The sequence below is a fragment of the Danio rerio genome, chromosome 1 (genome assembly GCF_052040795.2).
Source record: "Danio rerio strain M-AB ecotype USA chromosome 1, GRCz13ab, whole genome shotgun sequence".
Lineage (NCBI taxonomy): Eukaryota > Metazoa > Chordata > Actinopteri > Cypriniformes > Danionidae > Danio > Danio rerio.
In genome coordinates this window covers 5550001-5565382 of record NC_141021.1, presented here as the reverse complement: position 1 = coordinate 5565382, position 15382 = coordinate 5550001, and the positions used below count along the sequence as shown (strand labels likewise).

General features: G+C 35.5%; 1 long non-coding RNA gene across 5 annotated transcripts in view; it reads right to left on the bottom strand.

Annotated features, from left to right (window-relative positions):
• The window catches only part of LOC147846654 (uncharacterized), a 124718-nt gene that overhangs the window by 100569 nt on the left and 8767 nt on the right, over positions 1–15382 (bottom strand). Inside the window, exon 1 of one of the 5 annotated variants that reach the window (XR_015476123.1) lies at positions 106–242. The exons of 2 other annotated variants lie outside the window; for them this stretch is intronic. This is a non-coding gene — a long non-coding RNA (uncharacterized LOC147846654). Of the gene's footprint in view, positions 1–105; positions 243–15382 lie in introns of those variants that run through there. 2 more of the 5 variants (XR_015476122.1, XR_015476121.1) reach the window with 2 other exon arrangements.

The following is a 15382-nucleotide window of genomic DNA, read 5'->3' as shown; positions in this document are numbered from 1 at the left end:
CCAAAATAACAGTTGAATGTAAAAATACTCGAGTTTTCACGACATCAAACAGACATTATACAACACCTAGATGTCCATTAAAAGCTCAGTGCTGCACAAACCTACCTATCCATCACTAAAAGCTGCTGTGAAATACCCAGAAATGTTTTGCCTGGAGCGTGACATCACTGTATTAAACCTCGACGAACAGAGTTGAGCACAAGCGCGTGTGCGTCCCCGCGCTGTCTCGATCAACGTGACGCGCTCAAACGGATAACCGCACCACTATTTCAGATTTTAATTGGCCAGCACATCATGTTCAGCTCTGTGTGAGCCTGCTGTGCTAGAGATATGATTTCCACGGTTGCACATGGCTCACTGAAACCCACCGAGATACGCGGGTGTGTTTCACGGTGCCTCTCATGATCATCCACGAACGCAGATCAGAGGATCTCCAATTTCAAAGATAGCCTATAGCTGTCATCCGCCATAACGCAACACAACTTCACACAAACACGCGCATGCGCACACACAAAACTCACACACCGTCTTGTAATGATGGATTTAACCAGATTTAGGTGAAGATGGTTCCATTAAACGTAACAATGAATCACTGACCCAGAAACAAGCGGTATAAAATCGAAATAATTAACACTGCTGCAATGTTTTCTTTCTTTTTCTCCTCTCAAAAAGCAAAAAATAAAAATAAATGAATAGAAATCCCTGGATCAACAGTGCCACCTAGTGGAGTTCTCGGGTTTATTTAAGCACTTCAGGTTGATGAGCTTCTATTTTAAACATCTGCTTTTCTCCTTTCTCGATGCCAGTTAAAGTGCCATGCTTTCATCCGATGACAGATATGACTGCGTATTAATGATTGATGCCTTTGAAGGCTGTAATCAATATGATTAACTGGAGCAGGAGTCTTCTGACGACGCCCGTGAGATAATTTAACATCCGCTATTTTCATTTTTTTGTACCATTTCGCTCGTGACTAAATTAAAAGGGCGGCTGATGCAAAAAGAGTTTATTCGGATCGTTTTGTAATTAAAGCACTTGTTAGGGTGCTGATGGGAAAACAAGCACTGCTTTTTCATTAGCAGACGTTTTATGATATTTAAAAGAATAGCCTCATTTTGAATCTGCTCTCTTGCAATAAAGATTTAGAATTAAAAGCTGTTAGATAGCAGCCTTCTTCTTCTTCTTCTTCTTCTTCTTCTTCTTCTTATTATTATTATTATTATTATTATTATTATTATTATTATTATTATTATTATTATTATTATTATTATTATTATTTATTCCTACTATTATTTATTTATTTATTTATTTATTAAACATGGGGTCAATAATATTAAATAATAATAAAAATGTAAATAAAATTAAAAATATTTAAAAAATAAATAAAAATCTTTGAAAAACCCCAACATTCAACCCAACTATGTCATCACCTTCCAACTATTTTAACCCAATGCACTGATTGTTTTGTAATTAAAGCACTTGTTAGTGTGGCGATGGGAAAACTTGCACTGCTTTTTCATTAGTTGGCATTTTTATAATATTAATTAAAATATAAATATTACATAAACTACATATAAATTATAATTATTACAATTCCTACTATTTATTTATTATTGACCCCATGCTTATAACTCTATCATGCTTTTAAACTGATGTCTTATATAATCTGTAGAGGCACATGTTAACACTGATATGTTAATAAAATAATAATAATAATAATAATAATAACAATAATAAAAACAGAATAAAAATCTGTTTTCTTATTCATTTATTTATCTATCTATATGTTAACATGTGTACAGATTATATCAGACATCAGCTTAAAAGCATGGCAGAGTTAAAAAAAACATATGGTCAATAATATAAATAAATAAATAAATTTTATTTTATATAAATAAATAAATACACATAATAAATAAATAAACACAATAAATTTATACACACAATACATAATTAAATAAATAAATAAATAAATAAATAAATAAATAAATAAATACACACAATAAATAAAAATATTAAAATATTATCTTTGAAAATCCCCACCCTATAACCCAACTATAGGTTACCATAGCACCTCCCCAACTCTAGGTTATTTTAACCCAATGCATTGCATACTGTTAATTTAATAATTACGGCTGTGTAAATAAACAACATACGGTTTAAAAAAATATTGACTGCTCTATTTCTATTCAATTTTAAGCTCTTCACACTTTTGTTAAAATAAAACAAGAATCACAAATAATGAAGAAAGAGAACAAAGTGCAGACAGTTATACACTGTGCAAGCAGAAAATCATATGTTGATGATTTTTATATGTATTTAATTTGAATTAATTTATTTTCTTTAATGCACTAATATGAAACACGAGCTGTTAAATAACACAAAACACTGATTTGTAATGGAAAATTACTTTAAGAAAATTATTTGCACAACATTATTATTATCATTGGATTGAATGGGCGTTATTGTGTTTATTAGCTGATAAATATGGTCAGTAGGGGCCTTCTGCGCCTACTGGTAGCCTCAGAAGGCTGTTATCATCCATCCAAATGGTTAATCAGCTATAGATCACATACAGCTGAAGTTAACAGGAATTATTTATATTATTTATAAAATTTTCCATTAATTGTATTTTATTAACGTCTACCGTAACCCTAAACCCAACCATCACAGTAATGTAAAAACAGATCTGGATCAGATCTGGATCTTATTTATTAGTATAGCTGATTAACCATGTGGATGGATAAAACAGCCTTCCGAGCCTACCAGTAGGTGCAGAAGGCCCCTACTGGCCCATATGGCTTAGTCTCTGATTTATCAGAGGTCACCACAGTGAAATTATTTTACATCTAAACAATTAATAACAAGCATGGCAGTTTTATTGTTTATCACAGTACATCCTGACACTATTTATTACTGTAATAATTTACTTTTTGATACCAACCAGGTTGATATTGTGCCATCATCTATTGGTTTTAATCTGATTCAGCGTGCAATATAATCTCTAATTTTCAGCGGTATCTCAGAAGACCAAACAGTGAGTTATGAAAAGTTATTAGAGGTTCAGTGCGAAGATATTGTTCCCACAAGCCCCCTTTCAGTCTTCAAATCTGTATTGTGCTCACAAACTAAAGAGAAAGTGCACCACAGTTGTTAATTCAGGCTATTAGATCTGGTCAAGTAACTCTTTTATTTGAATGAAGCTCCATTGCCTGCCTTATATTTGAACCATTTGTGCTATATTTGTGGCAGAACTGTGAATGGATCCATTCGAATCTGCCAACCAGTTCATGAAGGCCAGTTCAATAGTTTTTTCAAGCGTGAAAGGAAGTTTCATTAGTTTTGTGTATTTGTTTGAGAGCTGCACCACATATTTTGTCCTTTCATGTTTAATAAATGGTGTGCCATTATACAATTGTAATGTCTGATTAATAAATATAAAACACATATATTGTATTTAATAAAATATACAATAAATATACAATAACACATCCCTATATTACCATTGTAATCATACGTTTTGTATGAATATGTTTACAATGGCAATATATACATGTTTATAGAAATGTGTACGCAATGAAATTAATTAATATCAATTTATTAATACGATTAAAAAATAATCATTAGTATAAAATGTATAATTATTAATAATCCCACACACACCTTACTAATTAAGTTAATTTAAGTATTTGCTAACTTTAATGAAAGATCTAATTATTTATTTTGTATTATAATTATATTATTATTAATTATGACGAACTCTCTCTCTCTCTCTCTCTCTCTCTCTCTCTCTCTCTCTCTCTCTCTCTCTCTCTCTCTCTATATATATATATATATATATATATATATATATATATATATATATATATATATATATATATATAATATACATACATATATAAACGTATATATATATATATATATATATATATATATATATATATATATATATATATATATATATATATATATACATTTATATATATACATATATATATATACATACACATACACACACACACACACACATACATACATAAATACATACATACATACATACATACATACATACATACATACATACATACATACATACATACATATATATATATATATATATATATATATATATATATATATATATAATTATATTATTATTAATAACCAACGCACGTCTCCCACCAGCGCCAATATTCAGCCATACCCACGCACACACACACACACACACACATACATACATATACATATATATACACATATATACATTACATTTGTTTACACAATTGTTATATACAATTGTTTACACATTATTCACTTTAAATATGCTACATACACACAAAATATTTATTTTACTATTTATGTAGTTATTTTTAATTTCTATTCTATTAAACATTACTAATTTAACAATGTAATGTAATAATTTACTTAATGCGTGTGTGCATGTTTGTGTGTGGTTGATTACTCCTATTTTCCTCACTTGTTGTTCACTTTGCATCAAAGCGTCTGCCAGATTATTAAATGTGCTGTAAATGTTAGCGTGAATCGGAGTATAAATGTGCACTTTTGAAGGTTTTTCTAATAAAGATCTCTACATGCACATTGAACAATAAATGTATTGATAATCAAGCCTATAAATGTGACTGAAGATGTACTGAAAAATCACAAAAATAAAGCCTTTTAAACAATGCGCATGCAGATTTGTCCAGATCTTCTGACATCATTCGAACAACTACCTGCCGTCTTTTATAAATGTGGCTCATTTTGTAAAGCCAGCTTTGGCTCCCAGTCCTGTTTAGCATGCAAGAAACACCCACACATCGACAGCACATTGAGATTCACTCCAGTCGAACCCACACAGGCTACAGTGCAGAGCCGAGACCTTGTTCTGTGCTTTACTCCATCTCCTTTTCAACTTCACTTTTATTTTACACTTTCATAAATCTGCGCCGTAATCTCTCCCTCTTTCTAACCCACAACACTGGACTGTGTGTAAAGCACAAATGTCTCGCATTGAATTCTTCTCTCGCAATCTATGGTGAGGTTTAATCAGATATCTTTCCATAATAAAAGCAGGTCTGTCCATCTCTTTCATATTACACTTTAATGATAAATGACTGTGCTAATGCAGTGTTGGTCAGCGCTAAACATGCTGATTCATCTGAACTGAGTTACTCTAAATGACTAAATGTCTCTTTCAAACTGTATTCAGTGTTTTTGGCATTTCACTCAATGATGTGGTTTTGTAACCATGAAATGTGAAATTATCCAACATTTAAGTGCAATAAACTCCGTCTTCTGCAGCACTACACATTCTTTTGATAATTTCAGACTGTCAAATATAATTTTAAATGATTACAGAAGTGGTTTTGAGGCAAAAGCCATCCCTGGTATTGCAAATAATTGTCATTTTAGTCATGCAAAACAGCCAACATGCTGGGATATTACAGTACCTCATGCTAATTCATGCTTAAAAACATGCTACTGAAATGCTAACAGCATGTTAATGTTAAATATGCCAGTATTTGTGCTATAACCCTGCTGAAAAATCCAGCTTAAACCAGCCTAGGATGGTTGGCTGGTTTTAGCTGGACAACCAAGCTGGTTTTAGAGGGGTTTTGGCCAATTCCAGGCTGGTTTCCAGCCATTTCTAGCCTGGTTTTAGCTGGTCAGGCTGGGAGATGACCAGCTAAAACCAGCTTGACCAGCCTAGACAGGCTGGGAGCCCAGCCAAAACCTGCTATGTCCAGCTTAAACCAGGACAGTCAAACTGGTTTTAGATGGTTTTAGCTGGTCACTTTCTAGCCGGACCAGCTAAGACCAGGCTGGAAATGGCTGGAAACCAGCCTGGAATTGGCCAAAACCCCTCTAAAACCAGGCTGGTCAACCAGCTAAAACCAGCCAATCATCCTAGGCCAAAGAAATATAATAATCTTATGCTAATTCATGAAATTTAGGCCCACAGATTAATGTTAACTATATGGCAACATGCTAATTTGTGTGGATTTGTTAATCCAACGTTAAATTTGTCTTTAAACTTCACTCGATTACTTTACTTAATCTTTGTACTTGGTTTACTATGCTATTTAAAGCTAAAAATTAAAATATTTTATAAACATGAATTTGTACAAGAAACATGATTACAAAATTTACTAGAAACAAAATAACCAGCCTGATCTCACGAGGAAACGTAAGTATTTTACGTTTTGTCAGTTTAGTGGCTAATTCGTACGAGTTCAGTCGTACAAAAATGTACAGTTTTAAAAAGGAGGCGTGGCACCAAACCCCACTACTAACCCCTACAGTCATTGGGGGATAAGCAAATCATACTAAATTGTATGAATTAGATCGTACAAATCCATACGAATTAGCCACTAAATCAAAAAGTTACGAATTGCTGTGAAATTGCGTTGAGAGAACGCATGCTAGTAGTATATCAATTCATGGAAACATTAATGCTAATCCATATCAGAAACAACATGCTAAGTGCATAATCTTAATAAAGTCTTTGTAGAAACATAATGTCATGCTTATTCATGAAACTTAGACCTACAAACGAATGCTAACTATATGACAACATGCTAGCAACATGCTAATTTGTGTGGATTTGTCAAACCAACTTCAATTTTGTCTTGAAATTTGCTCAATTACTTATGTACAATTATTTTTTTTTATATATATTATAATTATATTTATAATATCATATTATATTTGAAGCTAAAAGGTTTAATAATTTATAAACCATTACAATGAATTAACACATTGCAGTCTGAAACATTATTTCACAGCTATTTTGACATTTTATTTTCACAAAAGCTAGCTAAACAGGACTATTTGCATTTAAAATGGCCTGTTTGTATAAGCATTTATTGTAAAGTAAATTGAATGCAGACACCAAAATATACTGATTCGTCATTGACCCATATACAGTACATACTTATACCAAAAAATTCAAGCCAATTACTTCATCTTTTCATTGCTTCAGCATTCAAATGGTTTCCCATTCAAATCTTGCTTTACATCCGTGAAGGTCATTGAAACGTTTCAGAATAAGCACGTCTATCTGCATAGGCCAGTTGTCACCAACATAATGCCTGTCATCCTAAACAACATTGTCCTTGTGTGAACTTGCCCGTACCCAACCACACTCTCTCTTCACCATGCCGATCACGTCACATTTCTTTGCCTCTTTCTCTTTCGAACCCTCAATCCGAGCCGTCCAATCCGCCGCTGCAATTAAACATACATCTTAAACGTCTCTCTCCACCGTTACTGCATCCTTCCGCCCTACATAATGCTATTCATTTGTGATCTTGGCAGCCTCACACCACTCTGTTGTGTGCTCCAAAACGTGCACGGGTTTCTAAGTTTGGCACAAGCCATTGGCAACGTTTAGAGTTTAGACACAATAGTTTTTACCAATCCGCCAGAGCTTGGGCCTGTCCAACCGGTACTCTCTGCTTAGCGATAAGAGCGCTAGCAGATTTGACTAGGCAGCCGTTTCTGTTCGCTATCTGTATCTCTTTGGCTGGACAGAGGCAAGAAAGAGTAGAGGGAGGTTAAGGGAAAAAAATGGTTGGACTGAAATGGAGATAAAGACTGGAGTGGTGTGAATGGAGAGGATGGGTGATGGTTTCATTAAGACACTGCCATGTCCATTCTAGGTGTCTTGAGATAAGACCTCTATACAACTTTAGTGAGTCAACACAATTACAGGTGACTTAGTTCTTAATAAAAAAAAGACACTTATGGCCATCTATGATGAAAATCTTCATTTGTAAGCTGTTTGGACAGAACTGTGTAGAGTGTCTACAGTCATATTGAAGTGATAAAATCACAATGAGTCTCTTTTTTATTTCCTGATGTTAAAATAGAATCCAAATCCCTCCCATTTTGAGGCCCACCTCAACGTGTTGAGGAGTGCGGATCGTTTCAGAAGAGAACAAACATGAGAGTGATGCCTGAAAAAACAATGAGCAAATGATTGTTTCAGCAACCTAAAACCTGAACAAATTGCCATGTTTAATTATTAGCTTTACCTTTTGGAGTATTAGGAACTGGGAATGACGGGATTACTTTATAATAGAGGTTACATGTACTGGTGAAGATTAAAGATACAGATGTGAGGTTTGTACTGACTGTAGGCAGGGCCGGATTAAAAACACATTGGGCCCTAAAGCTATGGCAAATCCAAGGGTCCCACTTTTATTTTTTTTTACCTCACAAAAGTATATATATATATATATATATATATATATATTTATATACTTTTGTGAGGTAAAAAAAAAAATAAATATAAATAATTATAATATATATATATATATATATATATATATATATATATATATATATATATATATATATATATGTATATGTATATATGTATGTATATATGTATATATATATATATATATATATATATATATATATATATATATATATATATATATATATATATATATATATTTATATACTTTTGTGAGGTAAAAAAAAGAATATAAATATAAATAATTATATATATATATATATATATATATATATATATATATATATATATATATATATATATATATATATATATATATATATATATATATATATATATATATATATATATATATATATTTATATATACATAAATGGGTATGCAGTATATGCGGCGCATAGGGACGCCATTGTGCCAAAACTATTTTTGAAATTATCCATATTAAAAGTTTCAAATAATAAAATATTTCTTTAATGATTATTTAGCATTTTATACACAGATAATATTGTATTTTATTAAATAAAAAAAATATATACCCCCCCCCCCCCATTTTTCATACCATATACATGTTTTTATGAATTTATTATACATCGTATTCATTCATCAGGCCTTTTGGTAACTACTTTTGCTCAAAACTATTTTAATTGTAGCTACAAACAGAGTTTGCAAATAACATTTTAACAAAATAGATCATTTCAGGCAGTTTGTCTGTTTGTTTTTTACTCTAAACAGTTTGCAGTCTTTTTTATATCTCTTAATGAGAGGTGTAACAGCAGTTTCAGTCAATTGTTCATGCAAAGACAAACCTTACACCGCTCACCGAGAAGTAATTGCAAAGTTATTTTGCCCTTTAGGACTCCCATGTCTATCATCTTGTTTTGAAAAATATAGTACAAACATTCCAAAAGCAAGGCAATTTATAAGGTGCTATAATCATTTAGTGAGGAAAATTAAATTGATAAGAAATTTGGGTTGGGATAAGATGTAAATCTTTGCGACTTAATATGCTTAATGTAATTATACCTTTTACCACTACATATTATTTCAGTTGTGTTCAGAACTGTAAAATGTATTAGTTTGAAGCAATGACTGTAAAAAATATGGACGACGCGACAGCCCTTTTTCCCATTGAACGCCTTGAGGGCAAAACGCCTGCTTGACGGGCACAAACTGTCGCAAAAGACTGCTGAAATTGGAGCCAGACATGCGCAGAAGGATTGTCTGATGGAGCCAGAGGAGGAGCCGCGAAAATGAGCAGAGTCGAGCTTCCAACCAAACGCTTTATGTAAAATCAACTACGCCCCCCGAACTTCTCAGCATGCGTTTGCTGTCATATCAACACAAATGGATGTAATAACGTTAACAAATATGAGGGTTTTATATATTCAATCGCGCCAGCTCCAGGCCGCAGCACATAACTTACTCGCGGCGTCGCGGGCTGATTCCGGCTCGCATGCGGCAGCGCCTGCTCGCTCGGCCGCCGCATCTGGCTCGATTGACTCGGGCTGGAATTGGGCAGTGAGTCCAGGCATCCGGAGTAGGTCCAGCAGAGGTAACATTAGTCAGTCTGAGCTCTAAGAGATAAGTCTCCGGCAGGCGAGAATCTAGCCGGAACTGTGTTTTGCTATCTGGGTGGCTAGGCGTGTATCAGCAAACTAATAAAGCCCGAAAAAAGCCCTGAACTTAGCGAATAAACAGAGTTCCACCAGGATCATGTATGTCAGAAACTATAGTTTACTGCTGAACTCATTTTGTCATGGTAAAATAACACAGAAATCGAATAATAACATTTCAGTCTACTTCAGTCTCCTGCCGAAGCTCAGACGCCGCGCTTTGAGAAACTGTCAATCACAGCTGTCAATCACGATGACACGCCCAGCATTAAATTACTGCTAAAAACAAACTGTTTACAAAAATGAAGATCTGCACCTATTTCAGCACAATAACCAGTGCCTTAATCGACCAGAACTATCTTTCGGGACATTTTATTGCAAGTGTAATATTTTTTTTATTTGGGCTCAAGTCTCCTTCATTAACAAGGAGGAGGCGGGCTTTATGACTTGTACAGCAGTCAGCCCCCAGGGGGCGATCTAACGGCCGAAACCTTCACTCAAACGTAGGCTTGCGGCACACTTGGTTTGAAGCATGTTGATGAGGAAAAAATATATTTAATTTATTGATGGAAATATTTTGGCACTGTCACTTGCCTGTTATAAAATATAATTAGATTATATAGGGCGCGCAATACTTGAAGCCGCATACCCATTCGTAAATGTGCAGTTGCACCCCTGAACATTTATACAGAAGTATTTATGTGTATAAAGCATCTGTTTTGTTAGAAGTGCTTCTCATATGATATGTGAACGACCCCTACTTCTTTACTTTGACATTTCCTTGAGCGAGAATGACATCATCTGAAACTTTCTGTCGTACACTACGCCCACAAAAAGTACCATTGGTAGCCTTTTGGCAGTGGAAACACAAACCTGATAAAGGTGACCCGTGCCGACCTGTACTGAGCCATTAATATCAGGTTTAAACAGCAGTGCATGCTGTCCACAAATCTAGCTTTAATATAATCCAGCCAATCAGATTGGAGGCAGCCATTATGGGAAACGACTGACAATTTCCCTCTGCATGAATATGACTAATGGTGCAAATACCTCTAGGACAACCACGCTGAACTGTTTTCAAAACCATCTTTAGTCTGCTATTTCCACTGGCGTTGAGTTCCAAGTTACAGATTGTGTTGTCAAATATAATGGTGTTACACTTTCAAACGCAGGCGTATAAGCCGGGCCCGAAAATAGATTCTGTTTAACACAACATCCTTTTAGAGACTTTATGGCTTCCTTTTGCCCTGCATCCCTCCTGCTGTTCTCTTTCAGCCAAAATCCTTCAGGCATTAACACTACTCCATCTTCCTCACGGTGCTAAATGTAACATCTTGGCTGGCTGTTGGCAGCGGATAAGCTGAGTAAGCAGACTTTCTTTAGATGTATGGCTCTTGTGTAGCTGTAAATCAGAAACAGGGAGTCCTTTAAGCTTGATGGCTCATTCACAGAGCTCCATAATACTCTCTGGGCCAGAATCAGGATCGGGATCAGACTCGCTGCAGTGTCAGAGAGGAAGTGGATTCCAGATTCATCACAGAGCTTTTTTTTTTTTTTTTTTGTCCACTCATTTGTTTTTTTGGCCTTTCTGGCACTTTGTACTGGCAGCGATGGCAGAAAGAGACACTTTAGAAAGAGGCGAACTACTCCAGTGATTTGAAAAATGATATGAACAGGACTCGACACACACACACACACACACACACACACACACACACACACACACACACACACACACACACACACACACACACACATTATGCCACGGCTTTGTGATAACTGCTAGACCACACTTCAGATATTTGCTGCTTCTTTGAGTTGTCACAAAGATGTATAGCCTATAAAAATACAGCCCGTAAAAATAGCATATAAAAGATCTAGATCCGTCTCGGCCGCTCTTAGGAAACAATCTATTTATGTCTGACAATTTATATTTGTAGTCTTTTTATTTGATGAGAATAGTGCTGGAGTACACTGCTTACAGTCAGACAATCAATCCACCAAATAATTCATCAATCAACATCAAAGACATCAAAATGTGAATGTTTTATGCATGTTAAGAAAAATAAATAAATAAATACTATAATACAGTATGCACTATGGACAATTAAGCTTATCCAATTCACCTGTGCCACATGTTTTTGGATTTGTGGGAGAAACTGAAGCACCCGGAGGAAACCCACACAAACATGGGGAGAACATGCAAACTCCACACAGAAACACTAACTGACCCAGCCAGGGCTCGAACCTGTGACCTTCTAGCTGTGAGACGATTGTGCTACCCACTGCACCACCGTGCGCCCTATTTGTATATTTAATAAAATGTAAATAAGACTGTTTATGTTTAAATAATCAATAAAGTCTATCCATTTATCATCCATCTCTTCTCATATTTTAATTCATTCATCTATCTACAGTATGTATGTCTGTTCACCTGTTGACTCATTCATTCATCCATACATACATCTGTCTTCTCAGCTTTCCATCTATCCATCCATCCATCCATGCATGCATATTCTATTTATTTACCTATCTGTCTATGCATCTGTTTTCATCCACCCATTTTTACCCATTGACCTATCAATCTGTTTATCTGTCTCTTCATCTATTCTTCCCTCCCTTCAACCATCCAACCTTCTGTGCATCTTTCTTTTTATTCATCTGTCAATTCATCTTTTTATCCGTCCACCCATTTTCCATCCATCCAACTAACCAACCAGCCTTTTGTGCATCTTTCTATTAATTCACCCATCTGTCTATATATCTATCCATCTGTTTATTCATCCATCTACCCATCCATCCATCTATTACTTTATCTTCTCATCTTTCCACCATCCATCTATCCATCCATCCAATCATGCATATTCTATTTATTCATCTGCCTATCCATCTGTTTATTATACATCCATTTTTTTCCATTCATCTATCCATCTGTCCCTTCATCTATTCCTCCCACCCTTTATCTATCTATCCATCCATTCAACATTTTTCTTTTTATCCATCCATCTGTCAATCCATCTGTTTATCTATACACCCACTTTTCCATCCATCCATCCATCCATCCATCCATCCATCCATCCATCCATCCATCCATCCATCCATCCATCCATCCATCCATCCATCCATCCTTCTGTGCATCTTTCTATCTATTCATCCAATGGTCTATGTCTATCCATCTGTTTATCCATCCACCCATTTTCCATCCATCCATCTTACATTTGTCTTCTATCCATCCAATCTTCTGTGCATCTTTCTATTTATTCATCCATCTGTCTATGTCTATCCATCCATTTATCCATCCACCTATTTTTTTCCCCATTTATCCATGCATCCATCCATCTTTGCATATTTAATTTATCCATTCATCTGTTTATCCATCCATCTGTCTTCTAATCCTTCATCCAACCAACTTTCTGTTGTCTATCTTTCAACCAACTAATCTGTCAATCTTTCAGTCCATTCTTTTATCCGGCCATCCATTATTTTCATATATCCATCAACCCATGCATCCATCTTACTGTGCATCATTTATTCATCCATCTGTTTATCCTTCTATCCATTCATCTATCCCCCTTCTAATCTTTCCATCCATCCATCCTTCTCTGCATTTTTCTATTTATTCATTCATCTGTCTATCTGTCTGTCCATCTGTTTATCCATTCACCCATTGTTTCCATTCATTCATCCATCCATCAATCCATCTTTCTATTTATTCATCCATCCATGTGTTTATCCTTCAATCCATCATATTTTCCACTCAACCATTAAATATCATCTACTGTATTCTTTAGGGTTTGTGCGATTAAAAATACATTCTCCAATTACTCTTTGATTCTCTCATGGAGTCCCGAGCCGGCGGAGCGTGAGAATACTCCAGGTAGCATCAGAAGCGCATCAGCAGCGGTTCTTGCTAAATTAGTTTCAGTGTAATCCCACCACACACACAGAACAGATGCATAATCACTGAACTGCTGAGACAAGCTGTGCTCATATCTGTGCCTGAGACACAAGAACATTTCCCTTTCAAGATGTGTATTCAACCAGTAGCGCATTTCTGGAGATTTCACATCAAGTGCACGCGTTGCAGGGAATTTTATTCATAATTGTGCTAATTAAGCCTTGTGCTTTGAAAAAGAAGAAGACACATAAAAGGCTAAATGTAATAAATAAAACCATGAGGCTAATTAACAGTTTAGGGTTTTGCTAGACGAGTTTGCATGTTCTCACAATTTAAAGTCTAATTAGTTGACCAGACAGTTAAAACCTTAACAAAATTAAGTTCCTTTAAACACAATGAAATATTATTGCCTTTGGTTAAATTCAATAATTTGTGTTACTTACATGTTATTTATGTGATACATGCACTCACTGGCCATTTTATTAGGTACAACTGTCGAACTGAGGTCTGCAGAAGAGCATCTCTGAATGCACAACACGTCCAACCTTGAGGTGGATGAGCTATTGCAGTTGAAGACCAAACCGGGTGCCTGTCCTGTCAGCTAAGAACAGGAAACTGAGGCTACAACTCACACAGGCTCACCAAAATTGGACAATAGAAGATTGGAAAAATGTTACCTGGTCTGACGAGTCTCCATTTCTGCAGCAACATTCGGATGGTAGGGTCAAAATTTGGCATCAACAACATGAAAGCATGGATCCATCCTGCCTTGTATCAACTGTTCAGGCTGGTGGTGATGGTGTAATGGTGTGCCACACTTTGGGCTCATTAGTACCAACTGAGCATTGTGTCAACGCCACAGCCTACCTGAGTATTGTTGCTGATCATGTCCATCTCTGTATGACCACAGTGTACTCATCTTCTGATGCCTACTTCCAGCAGGATAACGCACCATGTCATAAAGCACGAATCATCTCAGACTGGTTTCTTAAACATGACAGTGAGTTCACTGTACTCAAATGGCCTCCACAGTCACCATATCTCAATCCAATAGAGCACCTTTGGGATGTGGTGGAACGGAAGATTCGTATCCTGGACAATCTGCAGCAACTGTGTGATGCTATCATGTCAATATGGAGCAAAATCTCAGAGGAATATGTCTAGTACCTTGTTAAATCTACGCCAAAAAAGTATTAAAGCAGTTCTGAAGGCAAAAGAGGGTTCAACCCGGTACTAGTAAGGTGTACCTAATAAAGTGGCCAATGAGTGTATATTGCTGCTCTCTAGTGACCTGAAGTGCTTCTAATTATCCTCATTTGTACATCACTTCGAATAAAAGCATCATTATCCTAGACTGGTTTCTTGAACATGACAATGAGTTCCCTGTACTCAAATGGCCTCCACAGTCACCAGAACTCAATCCAATAGAGCACCTTTGGGAAGATTCGCATCATGGATGTGCAGCCGACAAATCTGCAGCAACTGTGTGATGCTTTCGGATGAGACGTAAAACACAGGTCCTGACTCTCTGTGGTCATTAAAAATCCCATGGCACTTCTTGTAAAGAGTAGGGTTATAATCGCTGGTGGCCAAAGTCCCTTAATCAGC